The sequence below is a fragment of the Coptis chinensis genome, chromosome 4, assembly GCF_015680905.1.
Source record: "Coptis chinensis isolate HL-2020 chromosome 4, ASM1568090v1, whole genome shotgun sequence".
NCBI classification, from domain to species: Eukaryota; Viridiplantae; Streptophyta; class Magnoliopsida; order Ranunculales; family Ranunculaceae; genus Coptis; species Coptis chinensis.
The window spans coordinates 4,596,380-4,609,802 of NC_141459.1; the positions used below are offsets into that span (position 1 = coordinate 4,596,380).

Sequence of the window (13,423 nt, forward strand, 5' to 3'; positions counted from 1 at the left end):
AGAGTAGAAGCTTTGATAAACAATATAGCATCATTAAGTTTAGTTTTACTTGCGTTGGTAATTTGTCATCGGTTTATTTTGTAGGTAAAACTATTCATTTTTAGTTTATCAAATGGCGCCGCTGCCATCTTAGTTGCACTTTAGCATTGTTTTCATAATAGAATTAGTAATTTTTAAGTCCCATTTCACCCACCCACCCTTGTTTGATTCATCTTGTGGTTGCCGTTTGAGTTTTGGAAAAATTCGAGAAAACGCGATGGCGGCGCCCAGCCACGCTTCAAAGAAGCGCGACCAGCGCTATCTTCTGGAGCTTCGACTTTGCCTTGGCGCATGAAAGATAAGATGGCGCCAGCATAGCTTCTACGAAATACCGGGATTTCCACGGTTTGATTTGAACTTGAAATGTCAAGTTTTTTGGTGTTCTAATCTCTTACTACTTGAACACACGCATTACCACAAGGCGCTATTCATAAGCGAAGCAAGGGCCTTAATCAGGTATTCCTTTCTTCCACACCTCGCATCTCTGTTAGAGGTTTATACTAGTATATCGAATTGTTTGGAGTGTTGCATGTGTAGTTAAGCTCGACTTAGTCTTGCATGAGATTAAAGATGCAGTCGTTACAAAACACCGAGCGTAAATACACAACAACATCAACAATCAAGTCTATCTAGTATACCACACACTACACCTCTAGCTACTATTCCACACACACCACCGATATAATGGGGAAGAAAGAGACTCTCTCTCGGACTTCTACAAAGCCTTGGCGATAGCCCCAAATCTTGCATCGTTCTAGCAAACCCGGCCGGGGATTTGAGAATCCCTCCAAATATTTTTAATTTGTTACCCGTTTTTCATGGTTTAGACCATGAAAAACCTTACCAAAAGATCGTAGGATTGAACAAGTCCTAACAACATTCCACCATCCTACGGTGGGTTGAACAAATTAAATTAAGGGTATTCCCTTTCACCTTAGCCCGATAAAGGCGTCTTGTTTAGCGCCAAAGCGCCTAATTACGTGGACTTCGTGGGCCAAACTTGTTCATTTGTTTATGGAACATTTTTACCCACCCCTAAAGGCGGATGAGATGCTTTCCAAGATTCATTTCTTTCGACAAAATCCTCATGAATCATTTTGAGGAGGCTTGGAACCGTTTCACCGATCTGCTTATAGAGTGTCCACACCATAACTTAGCAAAAGACACGTTAGTTAGGTGCCTTTTCAAAGGACTTCAACATCACCATAAAGAAGTCCTTGACATAATGAATGGGGGTAGTTTCTTAAGTAAAGGAGCCTCGGAGGCTTATAAATTTTAGAGGATCAAACTAAGCGAAATAACAACCGGGGGTAGTGATGATATCCCCGCTCCGCTAGTTCTTCTTCCACGTTAAGGCTACAAGTATGTTTGAGGTTAAATCAGATCCACGAGCTTAAAACTCTAATTGAATCCCTCACTAAAAAGGTAGATGCCATTTACGTACAACAAAAGTCAATCCCCGTTATGAATGTAAATTCAAACCCATGTAGTTTACATTTGGAGTCACGAGCATCGGAATCCCACTGTCCTATTGCCTATGAGCGGGCTTGTTCCATTAATAGTGAACCTAAACGCCCTTGGAGACAAAATCCCAACGGTTGGAGAAATAACCAACAAGTCACACCTCGCGGTACAATAATCAATATGTTAGGGCCTCATGAAGCTTTAACCAAGCCCCACTCACGACAAGGACGGTCGAGGGGTAATTTTAATAATTATAACAACCAAGTGCAACCTCGACAAAGGTCAAGCACAAGGTCAAAGTAATTATAATAATTATAATGCTAATAGAGGTATCGTTAGGTAAATAATAACTATCAAAATCCACTGATAAATAATTCACGGGAAATAGTTCGAATAACACCACCGTGACTACTACACCACACAACCGGATCGTCTTGACACCTTTATACAAGTGAGCCAAAACTTTTCAAACCATGGCTCAATCCAACCGGCTTCTACAATCCGTAACTAATTTAACCCAACGGTTGGCTCGGGGATAAAGCCCAAACCAAAGGTGTGTTTCAGTGCTTAATACCTAATCCTAAAACAACAAACCACGACCTTTGAGGTAACGGATAATACTAGTAATGAATTTGAAAATGTAGGTGAGATAAATGTCATCACCACTCTCCGTTCTCGGCAGAGTGGTTGATAACAAAGTAACTATGCCTATAGTTACCCCCACCAAGATAACCCTACACTGCTATATTACTAGATCTTTGTAATAGAAACTGAAGAGCCTACTGCTTTGTAGAGGTACCGATTCACAACACAACCAAAGAAAGAAAGCTACGGTAAAACATCGGGGTGATACCATTGCTAAATATAAGGCGAAACCACCGTTTCCACAAAAATTAGCCATGTTAACTAAGGATGCAAATTATGAGGAGATTAGGGATGTTTTAAGAATCTAACTATAAACCTTCCCTTCCACCGAAGCTATTAAAAAGCTACCCAATCATGCTAAGTTTCTTAAGGAATTGTGTACTACTAGGCGTAAGACAAATATACCAAAAGGCGCCTTTTTAGCAGAACAATTCCCAACCTTATCCGAACATAATGGAATTGTTAAGTACAAGGACCACAATTAGATCCTCTTGTCAATGCACCTTAGGAGATTCCTATCTGACGACGGCGTTATTAGACACGGGGGCTAGTGTTAACTTACTCCCATTTTATTTGTATAGACAAATAGGTCTAGACAAGATGCAACCCACTAAAATGGCGTTGCAATTAGCCGATCGGTCTATTAAGTATCCTAAAGGTGTAGTCGAAAATGTGTTGGTAAAAGTTAGAATTCTACTATCAGGCTGATTTTGTAGTCCTCGATACGGAAAGTCGCTAACGACTCTGTCGATCATTTTAGAGCGTCCTTTCTTGGCAACTGCCAATGCGGCTCATTAATTGCCGTGATGGTTCAATGTCCACGTCTTTTGGCCATCTTCTTGTTGAAGTCAATGTTTTAAAACAAGGACCGCGATTACCGATTCGTCTATGGATGGAGAGGTTAGCATGATCGAGAGCTTTGCTCGAGATTATTTCAACAACACGTTCCCTGATAGTCATATGCCCAAAATTCTTTCCTTTGGACAGTCAGACTCCAATATTTCCATTCCTACACTAGTCGATACACGTATTATTGATGAGGATGGGATAGATGACTTTCTCAAAGATGTAGAGGACTACCATAGTAATGTGGATATGACCAATCTAGATGAGGAATTTGATGAGTTTCTTCGAGTAGGTGACAATTCACCCTATCAAGAACTAACTTGCACAACATCCACCTCGATTCCCCTCCTTCCACCCTTTCAAAGGAACCCCGAGTTTGCACTCGATCCTGTTGTTTCTTTCGTGCTCTATAATTTTTAAATCCTCCTAGCAAGCGAGATACTTCCGGAAGGACAATCTTTGTGACACCTTCATTTTCAGAATTGAGGGCAGTCCCTACACACACAATGAATGAGTTCGGTGCTAAAACCACAACCTCATTTTTATGCGGTGTCTTTCTAAAACTTATCCATATCCACCATATCCTTCACAACCATTCACTTTTCCACACTTATTTACAAGAACACCCACTCATTCAAAAAATGAAAAAGAAGGTGCATGATAGGTTACACAATAGGGTTGTCCGACTTCTTTTGGATTCCACTAGGCTGTGTCGTAGGAAATCTTGGTGTTTCATTGTATTTGGATATGTTTTCTGTGATATTTATTTATGGAATGATCCACAACTATTTCGGTTGTTGATATATGATCAACTACATGTTCATACATATGTTTTAGATAAAGTCTTGAGTATCTGACTATAAACGACTCAAATTTCTGTATTGGTGCATTTCCTTTCATTCCAATATATTGGTGAGTGCACCATTAAGGTAACGGGCCCCTCCCTATGGAGTGTGTGGCTGTAAGTACCGGATCCTAAGTCCACGGTTAACATAGTTCGTTTTCCACTCTTGCATGTTTTTACCGGATTTTTTGAGTCATGTTTCTCTATGGTGTGAATTATGTCTTTATTGCTTATTGTTTTTCGTTCTAAAACTAAAATAAAAATATAATAAAAAAATAAAAATAAACATAGTAATCTAGGAAGTCTCGGGAATCTGACTTTAAAAAACCCACTGCTAAAAACAAATTTTCTAAAATTCTTGTAAAAATTTGTTTGGGGTGGGTGTTAAATTTCCGTACTAAATGTTTTATGTCCCATTAGAGTTGCTTAGGCCTTTTTATTGTATTACGATTCGGATTGACATGATCTATTAATTTAGAGTTCATTCGTTAAGCGATAACTTACGTCATGCGCATTTCGAGGCGTTTTCCACTATCTCATATGTCATCCGAAGTCGGAATAGAGTGTTTTATGGATCATTGGATAGGAAATTCTCTCTGATCATTTCCATACCTCATTCATAAAAAATCGGACCCGTAACTTGAAGCGGGAATTTTGATTTGAAATTAGCGAAAAAAATCGAAAAATCGAAAATTTCGATTTTGGGCTTGGGCCCAACTCGCGCCCACCCGCGCCCATGGAGAGCGCGCTCGCGCTCTTACCTTTTCAGCTACAGTTCATCGCGTTCTTCATCTTCCACCGCCATTAACAAGCTCCAAACCTAAAAAGAAAATCAAAATAAAAAGAAACTAAAAAAACCCACGCCAAAAATCAAACCCAACCCCAAATCGACTTTAAACACCAATCCAAACAAACTCCACCAATTTAACCCAACAAAAACGACCAAAATTTCAAAAAAATTGTTGATCCACCGCCACCACTCCACCACCACCACTTTTCTTTACGTCGGTCAAGTTAAACCACAACTACCACACCCTCTACAAACCCCAAACCGTATTCAAACTAGATGGCTCAACGCCGTATTATACCGGAGCAGATTTTCGCTGACCGGACCATTTTCGCCGTTTTCACGGTGGTGAAATGGCTAGTAGAAAGGCTGGAATAGTCTCTCGGTACTTTCGACCGAAGACTTCTACCATGAAGACTTGGTCGGGCGGTTTACAACACCGGGGAGTTGGAGGGAGTCGGATTTTTGTTACGGTGAAGAAGAAGAGGAGGGAGTTGACTGGGGAAATTTGTTGGTGAGATTCTAAGCATTCGCCTAGAATCCATCGGATGCCGTTTACGGGATCCCCGGTTTGACGGGTTGAGCGTTGATGGCGTTTCTTGTCATCAATGGGAGCTACAATCCAAACTCCCATTGTGTGCGCCCGAGCTTCTCTCGAGGACCAACCAACTGGCTCTGACCCGGTGGATTGGTCGAATATCTGAGGCAAGGACAAGGTCGGTGACATCGGTCGACCTGCCTCCCGTCCTATGGATACTCGGGGAGGCGAAGAATGCGATTTCGTATCACGGAGTTTTTTCTTTGAACATGATCGGGAGGTTCGGACGGTCGTTGGCACCTCTTCCGTGCTTATCACTAAGATCATGTTGAAGATGAAGGCAACTCCGACTTACGAGAGGATTTACATTACCCTGCTTGCGGGAACCCGGCGTATCTATAGGGAGTGTGTCCAACAAGTCTGGAAATTGCCGGAGGATAGGGAACGGTGAGGAGGAGGAGGCTGGGGGGACGGCCAGGATGAGTCGGAGGAGGATGAGGAGGATGGCACCTGCTTTGATAATCTGGATCGTTCGAGGTGTTGGTCGATCCGAAAGCATGGCTATGCTTCATAGGGGCATCGCGTTCACTCAACACCTCTGTGCCGACCTCCGGACTCGACGGCGACTATTCATCGCAACTTCGAGCTCCGCACCGAGGAGGGAGGATGAGAGATGGGAGCGAGGAGGCTGAGATGGAAGCCCGTCGGTTTAGAGTAGAGATGCTAGCACGCTTCCCACCCCATACTGCAGACTCGCCCTCGAGGACGCGGTGCTAGGCATGGCGTCGTCGACCGGAGGGCGGCGAATCTTTGGACCTTCGGAGCTCGGGAGCCACCACTAGAGACTGTACCCTCCGCCACCAGTGGCGAGGTGTTTACAGAGGCTGAGCAGTGATAGTCGTGTTATTTTTATGTTTTAGTAGTTGTTGTTTTCTTTACTTTTGTTGTCTTTATTGTAATGTAATTTTTATTTTCGTAATTTGAATTCTGTAAGTGAAAGGACCTCCGAATGAAAATTTTAATATAAGGGGTTATTTTCAGTTTGTGTGCTTGTTTCATATTGACCCCACCTTCCCAACTTGTTTGGGGGTGGTTTGATTATTTCAAGCTGTATTTTTAATAAAATACCCTAGTGTTAGAATTTACTGCGGAGTAAGGTGAAAATATGGTAGTTTAGGCATATCTATGATTGAGAATCATTGTAGGATGAAATCTAGATTAAATAGGTATATTCAGTCATAAAATCCAAATAAGAGATACTGGGTTTGAATTAGAATCCAGGATATGAGTTGTTTCCGTTTCTGAGTTTGGAAATTTTAGGATTTCCGGAAACTGCCGTAATTAGTTTTGGCAACTTTCCGATCAATTCTAGCCTCTTTATACCTATATAAACTTGATACAATCTATCCTCACAACTCACACTACACCTAAACTCCATACTGCGCCCCCTTCAAACCCAGCGATTCCCCGTTTCGACTTCATTTTCGCAAGTGCGCAACTCGAGCGGCGCCAGCTAGTTAGTTCAGCGCGCCTTCAATCTGTCGAGAAAAATTTGGTCGAGGCTGGCGCCCGCCTTCTAGTCGGCGACCAGCTAAGTTACCGGAAATCGAAATACAAAAAAGCGCCAGCACGCCTAAGTTTGGCGCCCGCGCCGACTTCTCGGACCGAAATTTTTCGCTTTTTTGGCGTAGTTTCGGATCATTAAGTAGCTATTCAAAGCGTAATTTTGAGATGACATCTCCAATATTGATACCGGAACAGTCTTTTCGAAGATTTGTTCCAAAAGCACTACTTACGGTGCTTGGTTTGTGAGGTGATCACATATGTTGGTGGGAACCTCTTATGGTAAGACCGGTGAACTTTATTCTCCAAACTTGCATCTTATTTTTATAATAACTGCATTTTCTTTGAGACCGGATGGAGAACAAGTGTTCTCCATCAACATTGACGATGAACCAATGGAGATTACCGGGTTCTTGCTAGCATTTGTTCTTGGACTTGCTATGCCGGTGAGATACAAGACCCATGGTGCTATTGATTCGATAATATGCATATCTACACCTATGAGTCTTTGCACACGAGGCTTATGGGGCAGGCATTTTCAGATTGAGGACCAAAGGGGACTATAACGTTGCCGCTTGGTAGCTTTGTCCATGAACATAGGAAGCTGTTATGTTTTGGATAATGCTAAACATTTTAGGGAATGGCGTTTTCTTACGTGAATGGCGCCACTTGCGGCGTTTTCATTGCTTTAGCCAATGGGCCGCCCGGTTCTATGACCTTCGAACTTTGATGTCTAGTTTAGCGGGCCTATACTATGAGGCATAAGTACCTTCTTATGCCTGTTCTAATTTCCGCGTATTATGCTATGTTTCTTTCTGTTTTTTGTACACGTTTCGCGGATTGGATTAAAAGGTAGACCGCGGTGCGACCCACCAATAGTATTATCCGATCTTTCCGTGCAATGACTTGGCATGGGTGGCGGATACAACCTCACCAGGTTGCACCCTACACCCCATCGGACCAAGTGGCACTTAATAGGTTAGCAACCATAGATGATAAATGGCGTGAAGCGGCAAATTATCATAGCATGGCGGGGGCGAAGGAACCTCACTTCTTTTATAGAAGTAGAGGATGGAAGAAGATGACGAATAACACGGGAGTGGAGGTAAGTTTTTGTTTCTGTTAGTGTCTGCTTATGTCCCAAGCAATTTAATTATGTTAACCCCATAATGGGTGGAACTCTTATAGAGTTGCGTCAATTTTTCTTTCCTATATTAGTATGTTTTAACCTTGTTTTGCAGATGTTCCTGAATTTCACGCATTTCAATGGTATTTTTCCTACCCTCTTTATTTACAATGCTTTGAGGACAAAGCATGCTTTTTGTTTGGGGGGGCATAGAAACACGTGTAATTAAGACATCTGTTACGATATAGATAGACATAATATGCATTTGTTTTCTAGTTAAAAATAAAAAAAAATTATGCTATACACTTAGGAATATTGGTATTGTTCTTTCTCCATGCTTTTAACAATCTAGAAGTCTCACATAGCTGTTGCATCAGAATAATTGTTAGAAACTTAGGTTAATACGTAGATAATAATCTTTGCATCTATCTATAAATATATTACATGAGTATCTATGATTGTTAGCGATAAGTTTACGAAATCTAGGCTAGAGTACTTATTCTACAAATCCTGTGAGAATATAGCCTAAAGCCTTATATGAGTGAAACATTTGAGAAATGACACAAGGGAGAAGTAAAATCGGATAGAGAAATCACACGTCCACTTGCTTGATCACTATGCCATATCCTAAAGCGAGAATTTAGGCTCTTTGGATCGATATAGCCGAAATTCAAACCTAAGAATTATTTTTCGCTAGTCGCCACTCTGAGCCTTTTCTTTAGCCTTCCATACACCACAATTCCTTTACCTGTTACAAAAAAAAAAACAAAATAAAAAAAAAAAAAAAGAATAAATCAACCTACCCAATTTAGAATAAGTCCGAGAATAGAATGAGTGAAGAAAGAAGAAGAGAAAACCCCTGTGTAAACAAAAATTGTTACTTGCTTGAGAAAATAAAGAAAAGAAGTTTCCATCCAAAGAAAAAGAAAAATAGAAATAAAATAAAAACTCAAAAAAAAAAATAGAATAGAAAAAAAGGAGTCAAAAGCCAAAGAAAAAAAAAAAAAAAAATATGGCTAAGGATGGAAACAAAGTGTAGAAGCAAAAAGAAAATAACAAGGGTTTCTCTAAGTTACATATCTGAAGACTCTATTATCTCGGACTTGTCCTTTTGAATATCCATTTCCTTCCTTCTTAAACCATCTCCTAATCCCCTGTAACACCTAATAAAGAGACCTAGCTCGATTAGGAATAGGTTAGTGTGATAGTAAGTGGCGATGTGTTTGATTGACCCGGCTTCCTTGTTGTCATGGAGATTGTAAGGTAAAGTGCCCACCTTGTACTAATCGGAGATAATGAAACTTGAGTGAAAAATCAGTGTTGTTTCTTGACTATTATTGTGAGAACCTACTTAAGGGGCTATTAGAGTTCTCGAAAAACACCCCTCGCTAAACATTTGATAGTACTACTCATTGTATATATGTTTATTGTAGATGATTGATTATTATGCATATATTAACTTAGGGTTTTGACTGGTTATTCTTATGTAATTGCTAGAGATGTATAGATAGTTGAGCATGAATAAGGAAACAATAGTTTTATTTTCTTAGTCGATTTGTAGTATAGATGAAGTTTGTGAGTACCTTCTTCTTTGGAAAACTCTCCGCGAGGCTATAACTTCGTCCACTAGGGAATTCCTAGTGGTTTAAGGCCTTGTTGCATATGGTCAATGCAAATCGCGACTCAGTAAACGAGATTAGGTAGAACTCCATTTTTGGTCACTTATTCTAATTTCTCATCTTTGCTTGAGGACAAGCAAAATCTTTGTTTTGGGGTGGTTTGATAAGAGCCCAAAGCGTAGTTTTAACCCTTAATAATCATCTTGTTAGACCAATTATGTGAATAATAAGTAAGAGTTAACAACGATTCGCAGCGTTTTATGCATTTCGGGCTTCAAAGTCCATTATGTGCGAGAAATGTACCACTTTAAGCGAGATAAAGGAGCAAAAAGTCGTGAGAACTTCGAAAGCCGTATCTTTGGACTCGGACCACCGGAATTGGCCATACCTTATGTCAAAACGACCCGGCTCGGAAAGAGCTTTGCAATGGTCCAAGCCTTGACCCAATCAGAGGAGCAGAAGTGGACGAAACGTCTGTGGAAGTCAACTGCAGCTGAAGAGGCCTTTTGAATTTGAAAGAATTGGGTTTTGGGCGATTCTGCGCCCAAAACATGGCTCCAAGCCCATGCACGAATTTTGGATCTGAATGTATAAGAACAAAAGCTTAAGTCTTTGTTAATGGTAGATTGATAAGTAGAGAATTAGGGTAGATAGCTTAGAATAGAAAGTAGCCATTAAAATAACTTCTAGATCTAGATTTAATTGTTTTATTTAATTAGTTTCAAATCCTTTATTAGATTAAACCTTTGGATCTTGTTCTTCAAATTGATTAGATTAATAAAGTAGTATTCTTTATCAATTTCGATTTTGTCAATTCAATTCTAGATCTAATTTCAATTCATGTCCTTATTTCATTTCAAACCATTAAATTAGTTTGCATTATTGTTTTAATTAGTAAATTTCCATGCTTTATATTATGGTTAGTTTTAATTTAAATGGAAATGATCATGGAATGATTCAAGGCTAAACCTCCATTAGAGGGGTTGTGAAGCCTTGATGAAAGCTTGATTCGATTATCATTAGAGTAATTCGTAATTTCTATTCCACTCTAGAAATGATTAGTTCACCATGAGAATGGGTTTAATTGTTCACATGCTAGTTATGAATTGGTAGAAATGCCATGTATAATTAGGGATTAGGAATAACCAATTGTTCTGCCGAAGCGATTCGGTTCGGATTACTGACGATTCGATTGCCGTTAGTGGATTAAGTTGAGTTAAGGTGGAATCAATCCCCCTCTAACTCCTTATCATAGAATCAACGTAGCATTCCCTTAGTTGAGTGATAAGCGACTAGTTGCTTCTTGTGGGTAGTTGCATCGTAGTATAATTCCCCTTCGTAAAACTCTCATTGACTTAAAAACGACTAGTTAGATTAGAAAACATCCATGCTAGGGAACTAGGAGTGGAACGAACTTCGTACTCCACTTAGTGCAATTCGCATCGAGAGTAGAAGCTTTGATAAACAATATAGCATCATTAAGTTTAGTTTTACTTGCGTTGGTAATTTGTCATCGGTTTATTTTGTAGGTAAAACTATTCATTTTTAGTTTATCAGATATCTAAATACTTATTTTGTAATTTAAGAATCCAAATAGGGACAGAATAGTCTAAATAGATTATCTTGATTGAGACAACTCAATAAAAAGTTGGCCCACGCCAATTATCAAGTCAGCCATTATATTTACCTTTTAGCCCTTATAATCTCTTCAATATTACAATAATATTTAGCTGACTCTATTGTAATTTTAGATGAATACTGGTGGCAAAAAAGTCCGAAGAAATAGAAATGAAATTGTCTTTTGTGCATGGATATTCCAAAACTCTCCTGCTCACTCTCCTACGCCTCGTTACCAGTGTTCTAAAAAAACGCTAGGTGGTAGTCGTGCGGTGGGAGAGCGCTTAGCCCGTCTAGACACTAGCACCTAGGCCTAGACAGTGTCTAGACGGGCTAGGCACTAGGCGATTTTTTTTCCTAATATATATGGTAATATACAACCGACTTGCCTACGCCTAGACAGTGTCTATACGGGCTTTTAATTTTCGATATTTAATCATTTAAAAAAAAATTGACTGGACCGCCTAGAGGCCGCCTAGCCCCACCTAGCCCGCATAATCGGTCCGCCTAGACCCGCCTAGTCGGCCCATTGATTTTTTAAACGACTTGGACCTAGGCGAGTTGGTTGGGTACGGCCTAGACCAATCAAAGACCATTAATACTGAGTAGTTGAAAATGCTCCAGTGACCCACGTCAGCCCCCCTTTTTTCTCTGAAACTGACACATCAGATTTTTCATAAAAAATGAATTCTACGCCCTTTTTTTGCAAATTTCAATTGTTAAGTAACCAAAACAAAGATAAAAAAACAAAACTTCTTCACAAAAAAAAAAAAAAAACCACTTCTTATTCACGCCATTACCACCACACTAGTGCGCATTAGCCTCAAGCCATGGCCACCACCACCACGGTGGCTGCAACTCGCTTTTCTTGGGCACCCATTTACAAGAAGCCACTATCTAAAACTCTGGTAGGAATTGAATGAGTTTTTCAAGGAGAATTTGTATGTAATTTTGTTCTTGATTTAATCTTCTTTTGCAGATGTAATAAATCGTTTGAACTCTTTCTGTGCGGAAAAGGCATGACCGGCATGTATTCTTGGTCATCCAAGAGGTACATCTGATTACATTATTTATATATGAAACTAATTAGTTTCTCTGTTTTCGTTTCATTATAGGAGTTATAAGAATGGATTAGGTGTGGCATGATTTATCGAAAGCGATTACATCTACCCAATTCATGGACAAGAATATGTTCTCAAAGGTTGAGCTAATGCAAGATCAAGAACGGACAATAATTTCTTCCGAGAAGCTACCACAAATACAAAGATCAAATGATGAAGAAGAATGCAACTTTCAAGTAGTTACTCGGCGAAGAAATCGGTCTTGGAGAGTGCCGTTGATCTTCATGAATATAAAGTCTATAAAGCGAGAATCATCTACCGGTGAAAGAAAAGAGATATTTGAAAAAGGCGTCCATGGTACATGAATTTTATGCTTTGAAAATCGGGACAAACTACGGGTATTATTCGCTTTAAAGCTGTTAAAATATGAAACTACCACAACAGGCGGATGAATACAATACAACGGATGAAAATATTCAAACCGCAATCAAGACGGACCAAGAACCTTCCCAAGTAGTAGTGTCCACATCAATGTCAAAGAAGCGGGGCCGACTTGGAAGCCCGACATTGTACTCATGTTCCCCACTAGAGGATAAATGAATCCGGCACCAACGCTTGCCCGACATCCCTAATTGGTAACACAAATCCGGTTGGTGCTCCTTTTCGAGGAGTGTGGGAGAATGAATCTTGCGTTTTCGCCATGAAGATTGGTAGAGAAGAAAATCCTTGCTTTGCGTACATCTCAATCTGTTTCTCAGCCTAGATAACCAAGAAAGAAAGAGCATGTGAAAAAGAATGACCAACAGGATAATGTAGAAAGAAAGACTCACTACTAAAAAAATGGCTTTTTATGACAGCTTTTAGCTATCATGAAATACATATCATGACACTTTCTGATTGAAAAACTAGTCGTCATTACTGGGGGTGTCATAAAAAGTCAACCAAAACCGTCATTAAAGTTATGACGGTTCATAGAAAGGCGTCTTAAAAGTCCCTCCCATTATGACATATATTTGTTTTTAAAACGTCATAGTAGGTAAATTTTATTATGACACCTCATATGTAACCGTCATAAATTATAATTAGAACCGTCAAGAATACTCATTGACTACTATGGAACCGTCATTTTATGGAAGAAAAATACGTCAACAAATAGTTTACACTATGACAGTTCTTCTAAAACCGTCATCTACTTTTATTTTTATTTTAAAAAAATATATATATTATTTATATTTTTATTATATTTTTTTCCCCGCCAAAAAATCTTGCATAAT

General features: G+C 39.6%; 1 pseudogene; it reads right to left on the bottom strand.

The window, feature by feature from the left end:
* Positions 1–12,636: 12,636 nt before the first annotated feature.
* Positions 12,637–12,890, bottom strand: LOC147501352 (formate--tetrahydrofolate ligase pseudogene; annotated as a pseudogene).
* Between the last annotated feature and the right edge of the window lie 533 nt (positions 12,891–13,423).